Source organism: Stylophora pistillata, chromosome 14 (genome assembly GCF_964205215.1).
Source record: "Stylophora pistillata chromosome 14, jaStyPist1.2, whole genome shotgun sequence".
In the NCBI taxonomy this organism is placed as follows: domain Eukaryota; kingdom Metazoa; phylum Cnidaria; class Anthozoa; order Scleractinia; family Pocilloporidae; genus Stylophora; species Stylophora pistillata.
The window spans coordinates 3,045,486-3,064,084 of NC_142532.1; the positions used below are offsets into that span (position 1 = coordinate 3,045,486).

An 18,599-nucleotide genomic window follows, 5' to 3' on the forward strand; every position below is an offset into this window, starting at 1 on the left:
ACTGTTGAATGATGCCAGCATTTCAATTAATCTCGATTATCCCTACCAGAATTCAAACATTTTGACTAAGAAGGACTCGACGGAAGTGAGTGCTTGGCAGAAATTCGTTACCGAAAAAGGGACATACCTATTCTCGCAGACGTAATGGGGCTACTTGATTCGTATACATGTGAACAAGGGGCTCTGTGCGATGGAATTGAATGCCCTTCAGTTTTGTTGGGAAGATTAGCGTACCCTCGTTGGTACTCCGACGTAAGTGACCTTTTTAAACACAGGAAAAGTCTGAATCACAGCATAGACATGTATGCAGAGCGGCATAATACAGGTATAATCTTATCATGATGATAAATGTTAAACCAATTTCCTGAAGCAAACTTTTCACGCTTAATCAAGTACGTTTTTTGTGGCTGAAAAACATTACCGACACTGTTGACTATGAAAATTTTCTCAGATGAACCATAGTTCACGGTGGTCGGTTAGACTCCAGAAAAGACTCCTGGAATAATATCATGGCCATCAATTTATGTCCGAACTAGTCTACGAATTTTCCATCGAAATAAAGAGAAATGGTGAGATTGTAAAACTTACTGGGTTGCTTGATTGACATCGAGCTAGTTTTAGTGACGAACTATTTATGAGAAAGGCAAACGAATTATTTAAAATTTCCATGAACAAATCGTTTATTTTTGCTCAGCCATTTCACAGACATCCTCTCATAACAATAAACTGTTAAAATTGCCAACAATTTTCGCCCTAAGTAACTTAAAATGGCGTTATTTTGCTAAGGTTTACTCACGTTTTAGCCGCGACGACAAAATGGCTTTCTTCACGTCACAGACAAGGCCGCTACGGCGGGAAACCTCACAACGACGGCAAACGGAAGTAATTCTGGCGGTAACTTCACTTCCGCTTACCGTCCCAGATGTTTGCCGTCGTCGAATCTTAAGCTCGCTAATGGCAGCTGTTTTGTGAAAGGGGAGACCCTTGACCATGATTCAATGCAAGCTTGAAGTGTACATAGGGTACATATATGACCCGCTTCGTAACCGGAAGCGCTTTAAAATCAGTGGCAAATCAATTATCAGTTTATCAACGGCTGGCGTCTCGCGAAAATCAGTTATAGTGTATCAACTTCAGCTGTAATTGTGGCCAAATTATGGCTTTCAGCTGAAAATTATGATGAGAGGAAACCCAAAAACTGACTTTTCACCATATTTACATACATAAAAATTCAATATTTCTCATGTGCACTTGCATATCACTGTTCCCTGACTCTCAAAAGTTCCAATTCCGATAAGCTATACTGTCTTATTACTTCTCACTTTTCCCTGATCTTATCATCACTTTTAAAATAACACATAAGAGGTAAGTCTTACAAATATTTCAAACAAATTGCTCTTGGAATATATTTACATAATTTTGTTGTATCGTGAACATAAACTGTCATTTATCTTGTTATCGTTTTATTACTGCATACTCTTTAGACCTCGAAGGGTTTGTGGCGCCACACTGCTGCGTGTGAATGGGTTTCCAGTTTTTTCTCCGAAAGGGTTTTTTAGATTTTCTTATCTGGTGATGACATACCTATATTTTTAGATTTTTTGATAGCTGTTGTAAACTCGACCTTCTACTCACACTGACGAAGGACTAACGCTGGAAAATTCCGCTTTGGAAACTCTGTACGGTGGCCAATTTGCATTCTCAACTCAGTTGATGAAACCAAAATATCTCATTACCACCCCATAGACGAAGCACCATAGTTTCTTTAGAAACTTAACCCTCTCATTCATATGTTGTTAATACCTGCCACTGATGAGAGGCCAGAAGCAACCAAAGTAAACCAAATAGATTGCATTTGGAGTAGAAATGTCCCAAAAAAAAAATAGCATACTACGCATATACACACCTTAAAATTACTGACATACATTACTTCTGTAGTGTATTGAGAACACAGTAAAAGTACTTGTACTAGTGTTAGTGATATTACTGTAAGATTACTGAGTGATGTGAAAGTACTGTTACTAAGTAAGACTATTCTACCAGCTTATAAGAGACTTGATCAATGAGTAAAGAGAGAATAGTAGTAAGCAATTGAGGAGTGTGTGTCTCCACTAAATGAATACACAACACATTGGCGACGAGGATGGGATAATTTCGTTTACTATTGAATTAACCATACTCTGATTTCGAACTTGTGATTGCTTCAGTTATATTTCTTATGATTCTTTGAACATCGCCCAGGAAGGATGTAGTGTATTGAAAACACAGTAAAAGTACTTGTACTAGTGTTAGTGATATTACTGTAAGATTACTGAGTGATGTGAAAGTACTGTTACTAAGTAAGACTATTCTACCAGCTTATAAGATACTTGATCAACGAATAAAGATAGAATAGTAGTAAGCAATTGAGGAGTGTGTCTCCACTAAATGAATACACAACAACTTCTCAAGCGCTTCACATAACATCATCCTCTTACTTTTTATACGTTCTGATTGGCTAAACTTTACATTATAGTTTCTTATTTTTTACATGTTTCCTAAGCACTACGCACTAAACTTAAGAGGTAATATGAGTCTCAGAAACACACTTCAAAACCATTTCCTCGAGTCAGGAATAAATGAAAACGAGTGTCTCTGGGGATGAGAGAGGGAACCCTCTGATTTTCACTTCTTTCTCACTCCAAAGGAATATGGTTGCAAAGGATGTTCCTATCATCACTGAAAAACTTTTCCCAAAAGAAACTCATTAAGGAAACTCTAAAAACGGTAGTGCCAAAAACTGCCAAAATCGTGTTTATAGTATCCATATCCAGGGAGTTCTTTGCAATAGTTGCTTTATGCATCTCGCGGATTTTCACACTCACAGCTAGGAGGGTAGCCATCAGATTAATAAGGGTAACAATGAAAAATACGAAGACCGTTAGTTTCAAAATAACATATTCATAAATGGGATAATCTTTCTTCAAAAAGTTTAACCTGGTGTAATTTAGAAATCCAACGGCTTAAGTTCTGAGTATATAACTTACCATCAAGAAAAAAATTATGACCTGAGAAGAAGAAGACTCGATAGAAATGAAAAGACTGATGTATCGACACAAGGCGAGAGTGAGAAGAAGAGCGAGAGTCAAAAATTTAGGAACAAATATGAGCTGATATAAGATTGCCTTGTAACCAGGGAACTGAGGAACAATCCGGAAAGTAGCTATAAAGACGGCAGTGAAAATACATAGCGAGGCCAGCCACACTATTGTTAGCTCTTCTGAAAATAGGAAAGCTGTATCCTTCTTGCATTGATATGCGGTGGATTGGATCTTGAAGCAAGCAACATCACGAGCCATGTACAAAAGTGCCCCAACTAGTTGCCATAGCAACAACAGAGTGAAGGTCACTAGGTAACACGGATTTCTTCGTCTTTTCCAGATCAGTTTTATTTTGGCTGATTTCTTTATCAGTGGCTGACCTGTCAGGGTTGTAACGTCGCAATCTCCTGTGTATACGTAAGATCAGAAAAGATCCATTGAGGTGAGCTATGCATCAAGCGGACCTTCTATTGAAAGATTAAATCTTCAATATTGTGGCCACGTCATTTATATTTAAAACTGGCAGAATTGTGAGAACGAATATGATAACAGTGAAGTTGAATGAGATAAAGAGACAGTGATGATAAATGACCATTACTATGATGTTGGTAGATTGTGTAAGTTGATTGACACTAAATAATGACGGTAACGACGACGACGCAATAATGATGATGATGAAATGTGTTCTGTATCTATTCATGGAAAAGTGAGCCATGACCATGACTGTTCAAATTATTTTTAGATGTAGTCGACCCGGAGTGGGGAGGGGCCGGGGGGGGGTACTTGGGGTCAATTTTTCCTGGTTATGTGCCGCTGGCCAATCAGGGCCCCTACCCCATTGCAGTCTATTCTGTGACCGATTGTAGATCCCATCATTGTCACTATGTACTATGGTAACAACTTTTTCAACCGCGAATCATCCCTACTTACTAGAATTTTCCTACCCCCAAAATTCCGAATATGTTCGACTACATTCTAGTAACTCTGTTAAAAATGCAACCCCATTATTATAATTGTCAATTCAGCCCTGAAAATGCGACCCCAGCCATTAGTACATTCCCATCAGCCTATTACCAGGATGTACACCGCACGGGGTGGTCACACCTGCATGTTCTTTTTTCCTTCTGCTACGATCAACATACTGCAAAATACACATGATACGTGAAGTAACTGAAGCTTGAGATGAACAAATCTCAATTAAGTCCCCACAGTTTTAGGTAATATTTTAAGTTTTAGATAACTGACTTTGGACACGGCCTTCGTGAAAAGCAGTTCTTTTTAAATATCACTTTTATATTATTTTAGTTAGGTAGATACGTACAACTACGAGTATCTTAATAATTGAATGATAGAAATACCGTGTATTAATATAGTTATCGTATCGTATTGTATGAACCTTACCTTGTGAGGGGCCTTCATCAACATCCAGTGCAATTTCTTTTTCATCTGTTTCGACGTCTAAAATTGGATCTTCATCCGAATTTTTCTCCATGGCCACTGGAAATGTGAAAAGATGTTTCATATTGATGTTCTTTCACGACACTTTCATAGAAAAGGTGGCTACAAAGAGTACAAAAGAGAGCCTTGCGAATCATCTTTGGTCCTGACTTGAGCTACGAGGACGCCCTCGCGCGTGCAGGGCTTCTGTCTCGAGGCCAGACATCATCTGGCGTGCAAGAAATTTGTGGCGGACATTATGCACACAAGCCCGCTTTATCCCCTAATTTCTAACAGGGTCATTTCGTCACAAACCTCGTATTCGCTGAGGTAGGGATCATCATGTAATGTGCTACGTGGCCGAACTGACCGTTTCTCAGAGTTCGTATCAGTTAAAGATGCTTCGTATATTAACAGTGCGTAGGTATGCGCACTCGTTTTCTGCTACATTGTTACTATACTATATTTATATCTTTATATTTATATAATTACACGGATACTTATATAAATACACGCATATTTGTAGGTTTGTGAGAGTAGTGTCTGACCAGAACAGTAATTCAGAGAGATCTGCAAATGGTGGAAATAAACAAATATTGTTATTGTTATTGTTACAAAAGGTAATTAAGTAAGCATCGGCTCAATGTACTTGGATTAAAAAAATAATTTGTGCCCTATCGACGGATGGGGTTGACAAAAGCAACCGTCGGCAAAAGGGAATGAGACTCACAGAACGTACTTATCATACATCAAGATTCATTATCTAAGCAATTTTTGATTTTTTTACACAAAATTATAGTGATATTATCCGTGTTGAGAACAGAGAAAAAAATTTCGAATTCATGCGATCAATAACTACATGATGTTCATATCACACCTGAGAAATGTCAACTGATTAAAGCAAAATTTATTTTGAGCTTTTTAGGTGCGGAATAAAATGGATTTTTCGGTCGATCATTTTACTTTCTTGGGTGCAGTTACGCAAATGAAAATAAAGTTGTTAAGACTTGTATTCATTTACTCTGAGCGTGTGTGGAGCGAGTCCAAGTTACTGGTTTGCAGATGGTCAATAGGTGAGCATGTGAAATAGTCTATCGAAGGAAGTACAAAGGGAATAATAAGGAGTTCTTCATCTAGAAAAATTGTTGATTTTTTAGGAACTTTAGTTAAGTAGCTGTTGCTATACCAAAAGAAACAGTTTAAATCGAAAACCTTAAATTCCTAAAAAAGTAATAGTTTTAGCGTGAGATTCGTTTGTGTGAGTCTCACGCTCAATGCGTGATTTTTGTCACAAGGCACTTCCATTGCCAAGAGTCACGCCGCCTGCCGATATCGAGTCACGCACTCGTTCGAAAAAGAAAATTCCAGGGAAGGTATTTAATTTATTAAACTCTTTTAAACTCATATTCACTATCATTTTCACACGTTTGTCTGAGGAACTTAATTTTCTCTTGCGTAATGCAGAAGACACTGCCATGCAATAACGTAGCCTCTATCTGTTATCACCAAAATACAATCGCGTGTTGATTTGGCGTTGCACTCAAGCGGGAATTTAATTCACTGCGTTTGCAGACTAATCTTTCGCCATTTACAACACATTGATGGAAATATAGATCTCCATCCGCAAAGAAATTTTGAATTAGATTAAAACCACTCAAATTTTTGTACATGGGTATCGCTTCGGGGAAAAAAAAACGTCGCGACTCGCAGAGGAGAGACTAAGAAAACTGCCGAAAATACAACACTATCTACTTTCCCTTGTAGCCGTACACAGACTCGTCACGCAACGCTCCTCCCCTCGAACGGCTGCTTTGAACTACACTCCTTCCCCGTTGCGTGACGAGTCTACGAAAGGCTGCGAGGGAAGACTTAACGTGATCAGCGCGGTTAGTTTTTCCCAGACTGTGATCACAATGATCTACCCAGGTGACCTCCTTTGTTATCACGCCCGTGATCACAGCGTCAACACTCCTTCATCTCGAAAGGGGCTAAAATATTAAAAAAAAACATATATGTTTGATTTGGTGATTGGTGCTGATCGAAGCACTTTCAGTTTCGTAACTTTAGAGAATATTGCTTCGATCATCACTTAACGCAAAATTAAATCGAACCTTTGAACTTTCCTTAAAACACTTCCGGATCGTTCCGTTTTTCCTTGAAGATACCAGTTTATTATTTTTGCGGCTTTTTGTGAATTCGTTAACTATGAGTGTAGTTTATAGGTACATCGAGACGCCAGTTTATCACAGCGCCGGATTCAAGAAAAAATTAGAAAGCCTCGACAGTTGTAACTCAGAGCCTCCATGGCCAAAAATCAGAAAGATTAAAGACAAATCCAACACATTTGAGGAAAAAATAACAACTGTGAAGCTGAAAATATAAATATTTACTCAGTATACAAAAACCTTACACAAATACCTGTTAAACTTCTTACCTCTGTTGTGGAAACGGAAGCGATGTCAGCAAGCTTTTTAACGACCTTAGCAGCTCAGTCCGTTATGGAAATCTTTTAAAGAAACTCGCAGGGACTGATTTGGTCCTTTTAAGTAGGAGAGATACGTTCTGGATTAAAAGATCTCGATATAACAACCTAAGCAGTAAACTTTCCCGAAGGCGCTGGTTGTAAAATATGAGGAGTTGTTTTGTGTTAACAGGAATTAAAAAGGATGAAATCGATTTAAATTGGGGATTGGCCCAAATCGACTCGTTTTCAGTTCTGATGAAATGGAAAACGAAACTAAAAGTGCTTCGATGAGCGACAATCACCAGTTCAACTCTTGTTTACTTACAATATTTACAATTTGCGCCCGAGGACAAGAAGAGCTGCCAAGTGGAAAATGTACACTGCATAATCCCATTGTTTTTATTATTTTTTTTTCCTCACTGGTAAATACTGTTTCTTTTTTCTGCGATTTTTCAGTGAATTTGTCAGCACTTGAGAGTAAGTTTAGAGTGACACAGGATGGCAATTCATTGTAACGCAGTATTCAAATTAAAGTTAGCAACCGTGGTAGTTGTAAAGGAGTTTCCACCACCAGAAATTAGAGAAAATCAGAAAGATTAAAAAAGCATAAGCAAATTTGGACAGAGAAGTTCAAAATAAAGACAAACCTGGTTAAGACTTACCTCTGTCGGGAAAACGGAAGCGGCGTTTGATTGTTCTATACGCTTCTTCTTACAACCTTACCACCTCAATCTGTTCTCGAAATGTTTGATAAGGTCCAAATAAAATTCAACAGATACGTGAACGAAAGAAAATCTCGAGAAAACGACCTGAGCAGTGAAACTGCCGACGGCGTTGCTGCTTTAATATTGGAAGTCTTTCTTGTTAGGGAAAAACCCTCGGCCCACGATTCTGTGCAAGCTGGAAGTAAATGACACGGAAACCGGAAACCATGTAACAATTCAATCTCTTGTAAGTGTATACTATGCACTTGTATATTGTTATTTAACATACGGCTGCATATTGTGTGGTAATAATTACGAAGCTCCGTTGTCTCCGTTGGTAAAGCTACAAAACAAAGCTATAAGAATCATCAACAATGTACCATGTCGTGACCGTGTTACTCCCCATTATGTAGGCCTTGGCCTAATTAAGCTTCCTGACATAATTACATTGAGTACGTGTCAGCTAAAAATCTTCTGATTTTGGACTTTCTTTTGTATCCGAGATCCATGATTATGCCACTAGAAGTGCCTCTTTGTAACACCTGAATCCTAACCCCTTCAGAATAAATATAAGGAAACTCTTTCCAACAGTTCTAGGGTGCTACTATTGGAATGATATTCCTATATCTGTACACGAGAAGCCAACTAAAAAACTTTCGAAAAGAGCACTTTTCTTACATCACCTTTCTCAGTACTGATGAATGTCTTCCTCTGACCATGTTTTAATGACATATTTGTTGTTTAAGATGTGATTCCTATTCCCTCTCCTTAATCTGTATCTTACATTTGCGTCATATATCTTATATCTTTTTGTATCGCTTCTTTTTACTGTATAAAAAAATGTAATTTAAAAGTAAAGAGCATCTAATTAGCTTGCTATATTATGCCTTTCTCCATCCTCTTACCTTACTTAACCGCCTCTCGGTTAGCTCAATTGGTAGAGCGCCGGACTGTTGTACGGGAGGTCGTGAGTTCAAATCCGGCCGGACCAACACTCAGGGTCTTTAACTAACTGAGAAGAAAGTGCTACCTTTGTAATAATATCTGCAAATGGTTAGACTTTCTAGTCTTCTCGGATAGGGACGATAAATGGAGGTCCCGTCTCCTGCAGGGTTGGGGTAGGAGACGTTAATTTCCCACACACGAGATTACTGTGTGATGGATGTCCTCCCCGGGGTGGGATGGGTGGGTAATTAAAGGGTTAGTTGTCAATTGGAACGAAAGTTCTGTTCCTTTCTCCGGCTGCCATTCCTGTGGCGAATAAATTAAACTAAACTAAACTAAACTACTTGTAATTATGCAATAGACTCTAATCTGCTGAAATGGAGGAAAAAATAAATAAACAAAAATACAATGCAAGATATAGAGGTGAAAATACATAGGGAGGCCAGCCACGCCATTGTGATATCTTCTGAAAAAGGGAAGGCTTCGTCTTTTTCGAATCGATATGCAGTGATTGGTCGATGAAGCAAGCAACATCACGAACTACGTACAAAAATGCTCCAATTAGTTGCCAAAGCAACAAAAAACTGAAAACCATCGCTGAGAGTTTTACATAAAATGGATGTCTTGGTCTTTGTCCGTCTGGGAAAAAATGTCAGTAGCAATCGGTTGATGGTTGTAACAGTGGCCGGCGTATCTCCACACGAGTTGTCATGGTAACGGCAGCACCACCTGACTTTGATGAGATAAAATATGGCTGACCCTCTACTGAAACAAATTTTAAAAAAATTTTTACAAAGAGTTTCCATTATCAGCTCCATCAATGAGCGGTCAAAAAATGCCGCTACTTTTAACAGAATATACGGTAGTTTTCAACCTTAGTTTCTATAATTGAGAATTTAAAAAATTACAGCTGTTACAGTAAATAAAGTAACACGCCTTTTAAGCGCCTCCGCCGTAAGCTAACATTAACTTTTACATATGTAGGACTTGTGATTGGTTATTTTGATCACCAGACAATCGTGTATAGTCAATACAGATTTCTCTTATGTTGAAATAATGTTTTTAGCATACCCTCTAGTGGCTTTCCAACAAAATATCTCTTGACACACCTTATTAGGTCTCAGCTTCTTGGGAAAGAAATAACTCAGTGATACTCCACAGCTAAGAGAACCCGTGTAGACTATTAGATTATTATTATTCAATTGCTATTTCTTTAGAGGGAAATTTCCATATATTTAGACCCTCTTTGGAACTAAACTCCTTTTTTTTTCCGAGTTCATATCCCATACAAAGCAGTTTCCCCTCTAGATTCGAATTATTGGTTTGACGGAATTGGATCATGCGAATTGTTGTTTAAGCGTTTGACGAAAGTGAAATACGCATAACTCTTTTCCCGGAATCAATTGATTGAACAACTTGTCAGTTGAATTGTTGTCTGAATCACTGCAAACAATGATACTGCTTCTCGTTTCTATTTACGGCGAAAACAGATTTTTTATTCTTTTATGATATAAGTAAGTGATATATTGAATGTATAGATCCTTGTTAATCAGTTCAGGTTAGGAGCAGTTCATTGTTTCATCGTTAGAGCTCTGATTCTTCTAGGCAAAGATTGACCACTTTCATCAGAAATTGAACCTCTCGGGTAATAAACGATGAATCACGCCTGAGTTCCTCCTGATTGACAAGTAAGTAATGACGCCTCTTGGAGTCAGACGCTCTTCAAGTTGAAAGCCATTCACTGCAACGATCATGTGAAATAAATATGTGCATTGAGGATGAACAAGAACCTAGGGGCCGATTATTTAAACAAAGTTTAGCCGTTGTTTAACAAAACCGCGTTATAAACTTTCTTGAATTTAGCTGAATCTTTTCCATGAACGTTTATTTTTGTGAACAGTGTGAAGAGGATCAAAAGCTAGCAGTGGAAGGACTTTTATCAAATGAAAACAGCCTTCTTATAGAGAATACGTAGGGCCCACTATTTGCATAAAAACCGCGGTTTGGGTTAGACCTTGTCTAAATGACCGGCCCCAATAATCGACCTTACTATTTATTGGTTACAACACTTAATTAGTTGCGTTTGAATATATATATTTATTGTATAGATATTGCTAAAATACCAGGATTTTTCCTCTTACTAAAAAAATCATGTCTTAATCGCGCACAGTGAAGATACTATTTTTATCTCTCACGTGTGAGGATATTGGTGTCGCCATGGTTACTACCACGGTTAGCCAGTTACAAGAGAGCTTGCCGCTCAGGCACGCGGCCGGTTGTTTGAAATTTCATTGTGTTTTATGAGGAAATCTCATCAGTATCTATAAAATAAACAGAGCATTACATGGCTTGGGGATACGAATCCTATCTTCTATACTTACAACACTTGGAAATAACCCGCGCGGCCGTGTAACATCCTCTGTATATGTTGAGTTAGAAAAAATACAAGGACGAGCCTGTTTCGTGATCGTTCATTCACCAGGGTCATGAGTGGGCAATCATGAAACAGGTGTGTAGGGACGAAAGCGTAGTCTTTGTATTTTTGTAACTCAACATATATTGCGCTCTACTTCCTATATATATATATATATATATATATATATATAACTGCAGACAGTACTGTTTCGGCCTTCTGGGCCTCATCAGTGCAGTGCTAATGCTAGGATGGAGGAGAACCAATATGGTCACCCCAAACGATCCAACCTTTGTGGTATCGTCTAAGCCATGCCAGAGTGCTCAAACTAGAGTACACTAGCGAGCATGCGCAATTGCAGAGCAATGACTCATCCTAGTTAGAGTGCTCAATTTGGACATGAAAGCAAAGCTTTGTATGCCAAAGAGCTATATATGTAAGGAAGGGAGAAAACAACAAATTAAAAATTAGTTGGTCTCAGTAATAAAGATGAAATGAAATTGGGTTATCAGGTTCCAGTTAAACCCGTTTATAACACGAATATTATACCATGCGTGTTTCTGACCAGATGGGGAAAGAACTTTTGCAATTCGTTGAATAAAGCCATTTTCTCTGTCGTTTGTATAGAGAGAAAGTAATAGAATTCCTGATAGTGCGCATTTCAATTGAGCGTCATGAATCCAAAGCCAAAGTTCTCACATCGACCAATCAAAGAAGAGGAAATTATCATAAAGAACCAAACAGAATTACAAGTGAAAACAGGCAAACTGCAATAAGCGGGAACACGCGAGGGCACATGCCTCGATTAGGTTAATTAGCTTTGCATCTTATTTCTTGCGAAAGGAGCGAGAGTTTTCTGGACCAATCACGGAGCGTGGTGAGGTAATCTCGGATTAATTTCGGCACTTATAAGAAAATTGCGTCACATGGGATGAGAGGCCGTCACTCCCATTAATCTGCACGCTGTCTGCCTTAGCTGCTCTATCATCCATTGTAACAGCCGTCAGTTCGGTATCAATTCCACGTTTTATTCCATCGGATCAACTATGCATAAAACACTGTTCGAATACAATACCGTGTGAGAAATCCTTACAAACGAGCACGTGTCCTTGTCTGTAACCCTAAAAATTGCTACAATATCCGTAACGATTCCGCAATGTCCTATTCCTTTGATGTGAATCAAGTTAAAAAATTCACATCCACATTTTTGCCAAAAGAAACTCGCAAATTTGAATCTGAAAGTGGTTGTACTAAAGTCAAGCAGAAGATCGTTTATCATTTTAAAATGCACCGAGCGTTTTGCCCCTATGGTCCGATGCACCTTATGAACTGGTACAGTAAGTTCTAAAATGGTGGCGAGCAGCTTGATTAGAGAAAAAGCGAATAGCACCAGAACGGTAAGCTTTGACAACACAAAGATATAACCGGGATACTCACGCTTCAGAAAATTCAACTGAGTATAGTTTAGGAAACCAGCAAATGTAGTTCTCGGAAAATAGTTCAATGCCGAAGCCATTAATATTATCCAGGAATCGATGAATTTGGAAAAAATACCAAGCTTGGCGTATCTATCTGGTCAATGATATAAGTATCATCAGAGTCCAATAGGATGGAAGAAATGTTACCTGATTTAAGATGACTTTGTATCCAAGAAAATCTGGAACTTTCTGCAGGGCGAAGACGACGATGATTAAGAAGATAGAGTGTGTAGCAAGCCATGTTATCGCTAGTTCTTCGGAAAATGGAAAAGCACCGTTTTTCTCACAAAAACGAAAACTGGAATTCTCTGTGAGACAAGTTACACTGCGCAAGTGACTTACAAACAGTTAAAATGTTGTTGATAAGATTAAAAAAAAGCTAAACAACGTCATTTTCATTAAAATGTTAATAATATGCGCAATGGTCCTATCAAGTTTATCTAAATAAATCATCGTTATTTTAGTTAGCATGAAATCTCTGTATTTGACTTTTAATTTGACGCTTAAGTATCAACTATTGGCGAAAATAATGGTAACCTCGATGGGAGATCATTGCAAAAGTAAATTTGTCAACATGAAGCCTTTCTGGTGGCAAGAACAAAAACAAAACGGTTGAATTAAGAGATAATAAAACTCGTACAATCAAATAATTACGGTAACCTCTCTTAGTACACGTTGATAAGTTCTTCAGCTTTTCCTTGAATGTCACTCGATATGCGAAAGAGTAAAGACGTTTGTGTTTTTAACGGGAAAGTCATTAAAGTAAGTTTCCATTAAGTTAAAAATTTGGCTCAGACATGCATCAAGTTTGGCGATAAGGTCTGCTGCAAATGGAATATTCATAAGGACAACCCAAACTTCCTCAAAAATCTGTTAATAAAATTCGTTCCCTTGCGAAAGTGAAAGAGACATATGTGTATGTTCCTACTTAACATTGCACCCTTATCTGATTCAAGATCATTTAATTCAATCGGCCTTCCTTATAGATAAATTTGACTACAGTGGAATCCCGATTTCTCGAACCTCCAGGGGAAACGCAAATTGGTTCGAGAAATCAGAGGTGAAAATACAAGTGAAGCAAATCCAAGGGAAACAAGGTTTGGTTCGAGATATCGGGAGGTTCGAGAAACCAAGGGTTCGAGAAACCAAGGGTTCGAGAAATCGGGATTCCACTGTATATGGAAGTTCAAACATAAATCAAGAACTCGTTTGTTCTTTTGCTGAGTGAACAGTGGCATCGAAACTGAAGGTGCTTCATCAGCGTCAAACAGGAAATCAAAGCCTTTTAAATTTTTTCAAAAATCTAGCTTCAGACTCCTTTCTAACTAATTTAAGATTTCCAAGGAAACGTGTGGTCGATAATTCCGAAAATGTTCAGAAAAGCATCTGTCAGGCTCAGTCGAGAAACATTATTACAATTTCATGCTACACTATCAGTGCAAATTATGAATTCATGAGAAATCAATGGCAGAAAATCAGATATTATAACAGAGAAATATTGTCTGGTTTTCACTTGCGACGGAGTCGTAATCAGAAGCGAGGAGCGATACGATCTAGTGAAAATCAAACCGACGGAGTCGGAAGCAGAACACCGATCGATTCTGCCTATGACTCCGTCGCTTACGATCTAGTGAAAACTGCATTGTCGGAGTCGGAAGCGGAAGAATAAACCAATCACAATCCTCGATTCAATCTTTCCAAAATGCACAAATAGCCGTAACAAATTTAAACGTGCGAGCTTGACGCTAAAACTACGAAATTAAAAGTTTAAATACTCGAACTGAACCTACCGAAAGTACGATTCACGATCACCAAGTCGTAGTTCGCTGACGAGGTTAGCATACTCTTCCTTGGCTGCTCGACGTCGATAGATATCACGAACCCAAAATTTATTTCTTTTTCGAACGATATTATTCCTGCATTGTCTCTGCCTGCACAAAATAACGATTAATAAGAGCCAAAGTTGCTCTTTGTCCGCCATGTTGTCTTTGGCGCCAAAATTTGTAGTTTTGCGGGCCTGGAATCGAGTATTGTGATTGATTTATTCTTCCGCTTCCGCTTCCGCTTCCGACTCCGACAATGCAGTTTTCACTAGATCGTAAGCGACGGAGTCATAAGCGCAATTGGAAGAAAATGGGAACGTTCTGATTCTTCCGACTCCGATTCCGTCGAGCTTATGACTCCGTCGCTTACGACTCCGTCGCTTACGACTCCGTTTTTCGATTTTCACTAGGTCATAAGCGCTCTTACGAATCCGACTCCGACTCCGTCGCTAATGAAAACCAGCCTTAAGGGGATCCCCCTATCCCATGATTCCAAGAAAGTTTCACAGGGAAACGGTTCAGTTATTATGGAACTTTCGGTTTTACGGAGAACGAGTAGAATAACTCTGAAAATAAGATACGTAACATTTATTATCCAACTACACGTAGACGAGTACGAATAAAGCCATAGACGAGTACAATTATCACGCGGTATTTGTACACGTCTATTGCAGTACCGGTTAAACTGGTTTTCTCGCATCGCGCAAGCGAAGAATTGGATTGTAGTAACGGAAAAAAAAAGTGGCGGACAATTTCAATCATATTTCCGACGACGAAGAGTCAGAATGGCTGGCAAATATAGATCCAAGTTCATTTGATGAATCGAACGAAGAAAAACAGCTTGACGACCAGAAAATTTCTTCATTTAATGAAGAAAATAGAAACAGCAACAAAACAACGCGCCAATTCCGTTCTGCTTCGCATACTTCTGTCACGCAGTCCCCGTAAATAAATATCCGCGAAATTCGCCAGCAGAAACAACAGTTTGGCGTGTAGGATAATAAATAACTTATTAGACGTTTTGTTGTGTAGCATCGCTGAGTATTTTTACTCGTTATTTTTATTTTGACGAGCCCGTAGGGCTCGTCGTATTCGGGCTCGTCAAAATACGACACAACTCGTAAAAATACTCAGCGATACTACACAACAGAACGTCTAATAAGATATATTTATTTCCTAATTTTAGAAATCAGTGTTCGATGATAGCTCTAGATCCTGTGTAATGTTTTTTATAAATGTGCTTTGTTCAATATTTTCTTAACCTATTTGGTTTCTGTTTAAGACTTGTATCTTCACAAAAGAAAATAGTGAAAAGCTGTTAAATATCCGCTCAATGCTTTCGATTTTGAGACAAAAGACTTCAGAGACTTGGCAACATGAAGCCTTTCTGGTGGCAAGAAGAAAAACAAAACGGTTGAATTAACAGATAATAAAACTCGTACAATCAAATAATTACGGTAACCTCTCTTAATACACGTTGATAAGTTCTTCAGCTTTTCCTTGAATGTCACTGGATATGTGAAAGAGTAAAGACGTTTGTGTTTTTAACGGGAAAGACTTTAAAGTAAGTTGCCATTAAGTTAAAAATTTGGCTCAGACATGCATCGAGTTTGGCGATAAGGTCTGCTGCAAATGGAATATTGATTAGGACAACCCAAACTTCCTCAGAAATCTGTTAATGAAATTCGTACCCTTGCGAAAGTGGAAGAGACATGTGTATGTTCCTACTTAACATTACACCCTTATCTGATTCAAGATCATTTAATTCAACCGGCCTTTCTTATAGATAAATTTGACGACAGTGGAATCCCGATATCTCGAACCTCCAGGGGTTACGACATAACTCGTAAAAATACTCAGCGATACTACACAACAAAACGTCTAATAAGATATATTTATTTCCTAATTTTAGAAATCAGTGTTCGATAATAGCTCTAGATCCTGTGTAACGTTTTTTAAAAATGTGCTTTGTTCAATATTTTCTTAACCTATTTGGTTTCTGTTTAAGACTTGTATCTTCACAAAAGAAAATAGTGAAAAGCTGTTAAATATCCGCTCAATGCTTTCGATTTTGAGACAAAAGACTTCAGAGACTTTAACCATGAAATACATACAGGTAAAACAATGCATTCCTAGCGGGTAACAAGCAATTAATATCACGAAGAGGAAGAAGAAAGAGCACTGATTATAATAATTTATTTTCCTTGGTGCCTGTTTCTCGAAAGTCCCACCAACTCGAGGTTCCAAACAGCTGTTTCTCATTTGCCTTGTTTATATATCCTATATCGAAATATTAATAGTTTTGGATCTCCGAACGATGAAACTGTCAGCCTGTGACATTTTCATAATTCGTTTTTCGTCCAGAAATTTCGAGAACCTGCAAGAAATGGGCCAGAAGGCCAAACTCAAGTGACTTACAAAGATTGAAATTTTGTTAATAGGGGTGCCTCAAGCAAAAATGCAAAACAGTCATTTTCAAAAAAATGTTAATAAAAAGCGCACTGCTCCTCCTCAAGTATTTTAAAACAAATCATCGTTATTTTAGTCAAGTTAAGTAACTTGCTAGAAGACCAAAAATAAATTTCTGTATCTGATTTTTAACTAGACGCTGAAGTAAGAAATATTGGTGAAAAAAAATGTAAACCATGATTGGATATCAATAAGAGTTAATTTTTCAAGTGAACATGAAGTCTTTCCGGATCGCACGAACAAATATTAAACGGTTATAAAGTGCTTCATCAACGTCTCAGAGGAAATCAAACCTTCAATTAACAAATGGTGAACGCCATAGCGTGTACTATTAAGTTATGGATGCACGCGGGAGGTTGCTAAGCACGAAAGAAGCGTAAGAGTCGCACAAGGCGATAGCCGAGTGCCACTCTATCTTCTTGAGTGCTAAGCAAACCTCCCAAGTGCATCCAAAACTCAATAATACACGCTATGGCGTTCACCACTTGTTTTATAACATAACATTGATACAATGTAACGAGGGTTCCCTTTCATTTAACAAATCTTACGTGATCAGAAAAAACAAGCGTGCGCGGAAAAATAGTCTAAGCATTTGTTCACATCAGCAGCCTGCACCCATTGGCAAATAGTAGATGCTGAATTAACCAATCAGAGCGCGCGCTTTGCTTTAGTTATGTTATAATTTAAGATTGCCAAGGAGACGTATGGTGGTTAATTCCGAAAATATCCACAAAAACATCTGTTAGGCTCAGTCAATGCAAGAAACATCATTTCAATATTATGCAACACTATCAAACTATTCATGATAAATTAATGCAAGCAAATCAGACAGTACAACAGACAAATATTTGTTTGTCATTAACCGAAGCTGATCATGACGGATTTTAGGAAGGAAAAGATCAATCGTAAGCGTTAGCTTAGTAACTAGACCTCATCTGTAACGTAAACTAACCACAGACCGCACTGTAAGTTGCCATTAAGTTAAAAATTAGGCTCAAGCATGTGTTAAGTTTGGCGATAACGTCTACTGCAAATGAAATATTTGTATTCAAAGAAAACCCAAACTTTCATAAAAAGCTGTTTGTGAAATTCGTTCCCTCGCGAAAGTGGAAGAGACACATGTGTTATTCCTACTGAACATTGCGCCCTTATTTTGATGAAAGATCATTTTAATTCAACCAGCCTTCCTTATAGATAATTCTGACAATATGAAAGTCCAAACACTGACTGGTTTGTTCTTTTGCTTAGTGAATAGTGGCATCGAAACTGAAACTGCTTCATCAGCGTCTAATAGGAAATCAAAACGACCAAACCTTTTTTAAAAATCCAGCTTCAAACCTCTTTTAACCAATTTAAGATTGCCAAGGAAACGTATGGTCGCTAATTCCGAAAATATCCACAAAAACATCTGTTGGGCTTAGTCAAGAAACATCACTGATGATTTCTATATTATGCAACACTATCAAACTATTCATGTGAAATTCATGCAAGCAAATCAGACAGTACGACAGTCAAATATTTGTTTGTAATTAACCGAAGCTAATCATGACGGATCTAAGGAAGGAAAAGATCAATCGAAAGCGTTAGCTTTAAAACTAAACCTCATCTGTAACTCAACAAATCACCGATCGTACTGTCAGACAAACGGCCTTTAGAGGTAATCAGCTGTTTAACGATCGTGCCATCCTAATCTGCGGTAAAGGAAATCACCAAAATTGAAAAGGTACCAAATGTAAGTCGATATACGCTTAATGGAACACAGAACAAACCCACCACGCGACAACAC

General features: G+C 38.1%; 2 pseudogenes across 1 annotated transcript; both read right to left on the minus strand.

The window, feature by feature from the left end:
• Positions 1 to 652: 652 nt before the first annotated feature.
• Positions 653 to 14,537, minus strand: LOC148716113 (uncharacterized; annotated as a pseudogene). The gene is made up of 6 exons (XR_015995322.1): positions 14,312 to 14,537; positions 8,591 to 10,371; positions 7,644 to 7,881; positions 6,952 to 7,056; positions 4,482 to 4,577; positions 653 to 3,487 (listed from the first exon to the last, which is right to left on the minus strand). The product of XR_015995322.1 is annotated as an uncharacterized LOC148716113 (transcript).
• LOC148716114 (uncharacterized) lies at positions 11,479 to 12,866 on the minus strand (annotated as a pseudogene).
• Positions 14,538 to 18,599: the final 4,062 nt, after the last annotated feature.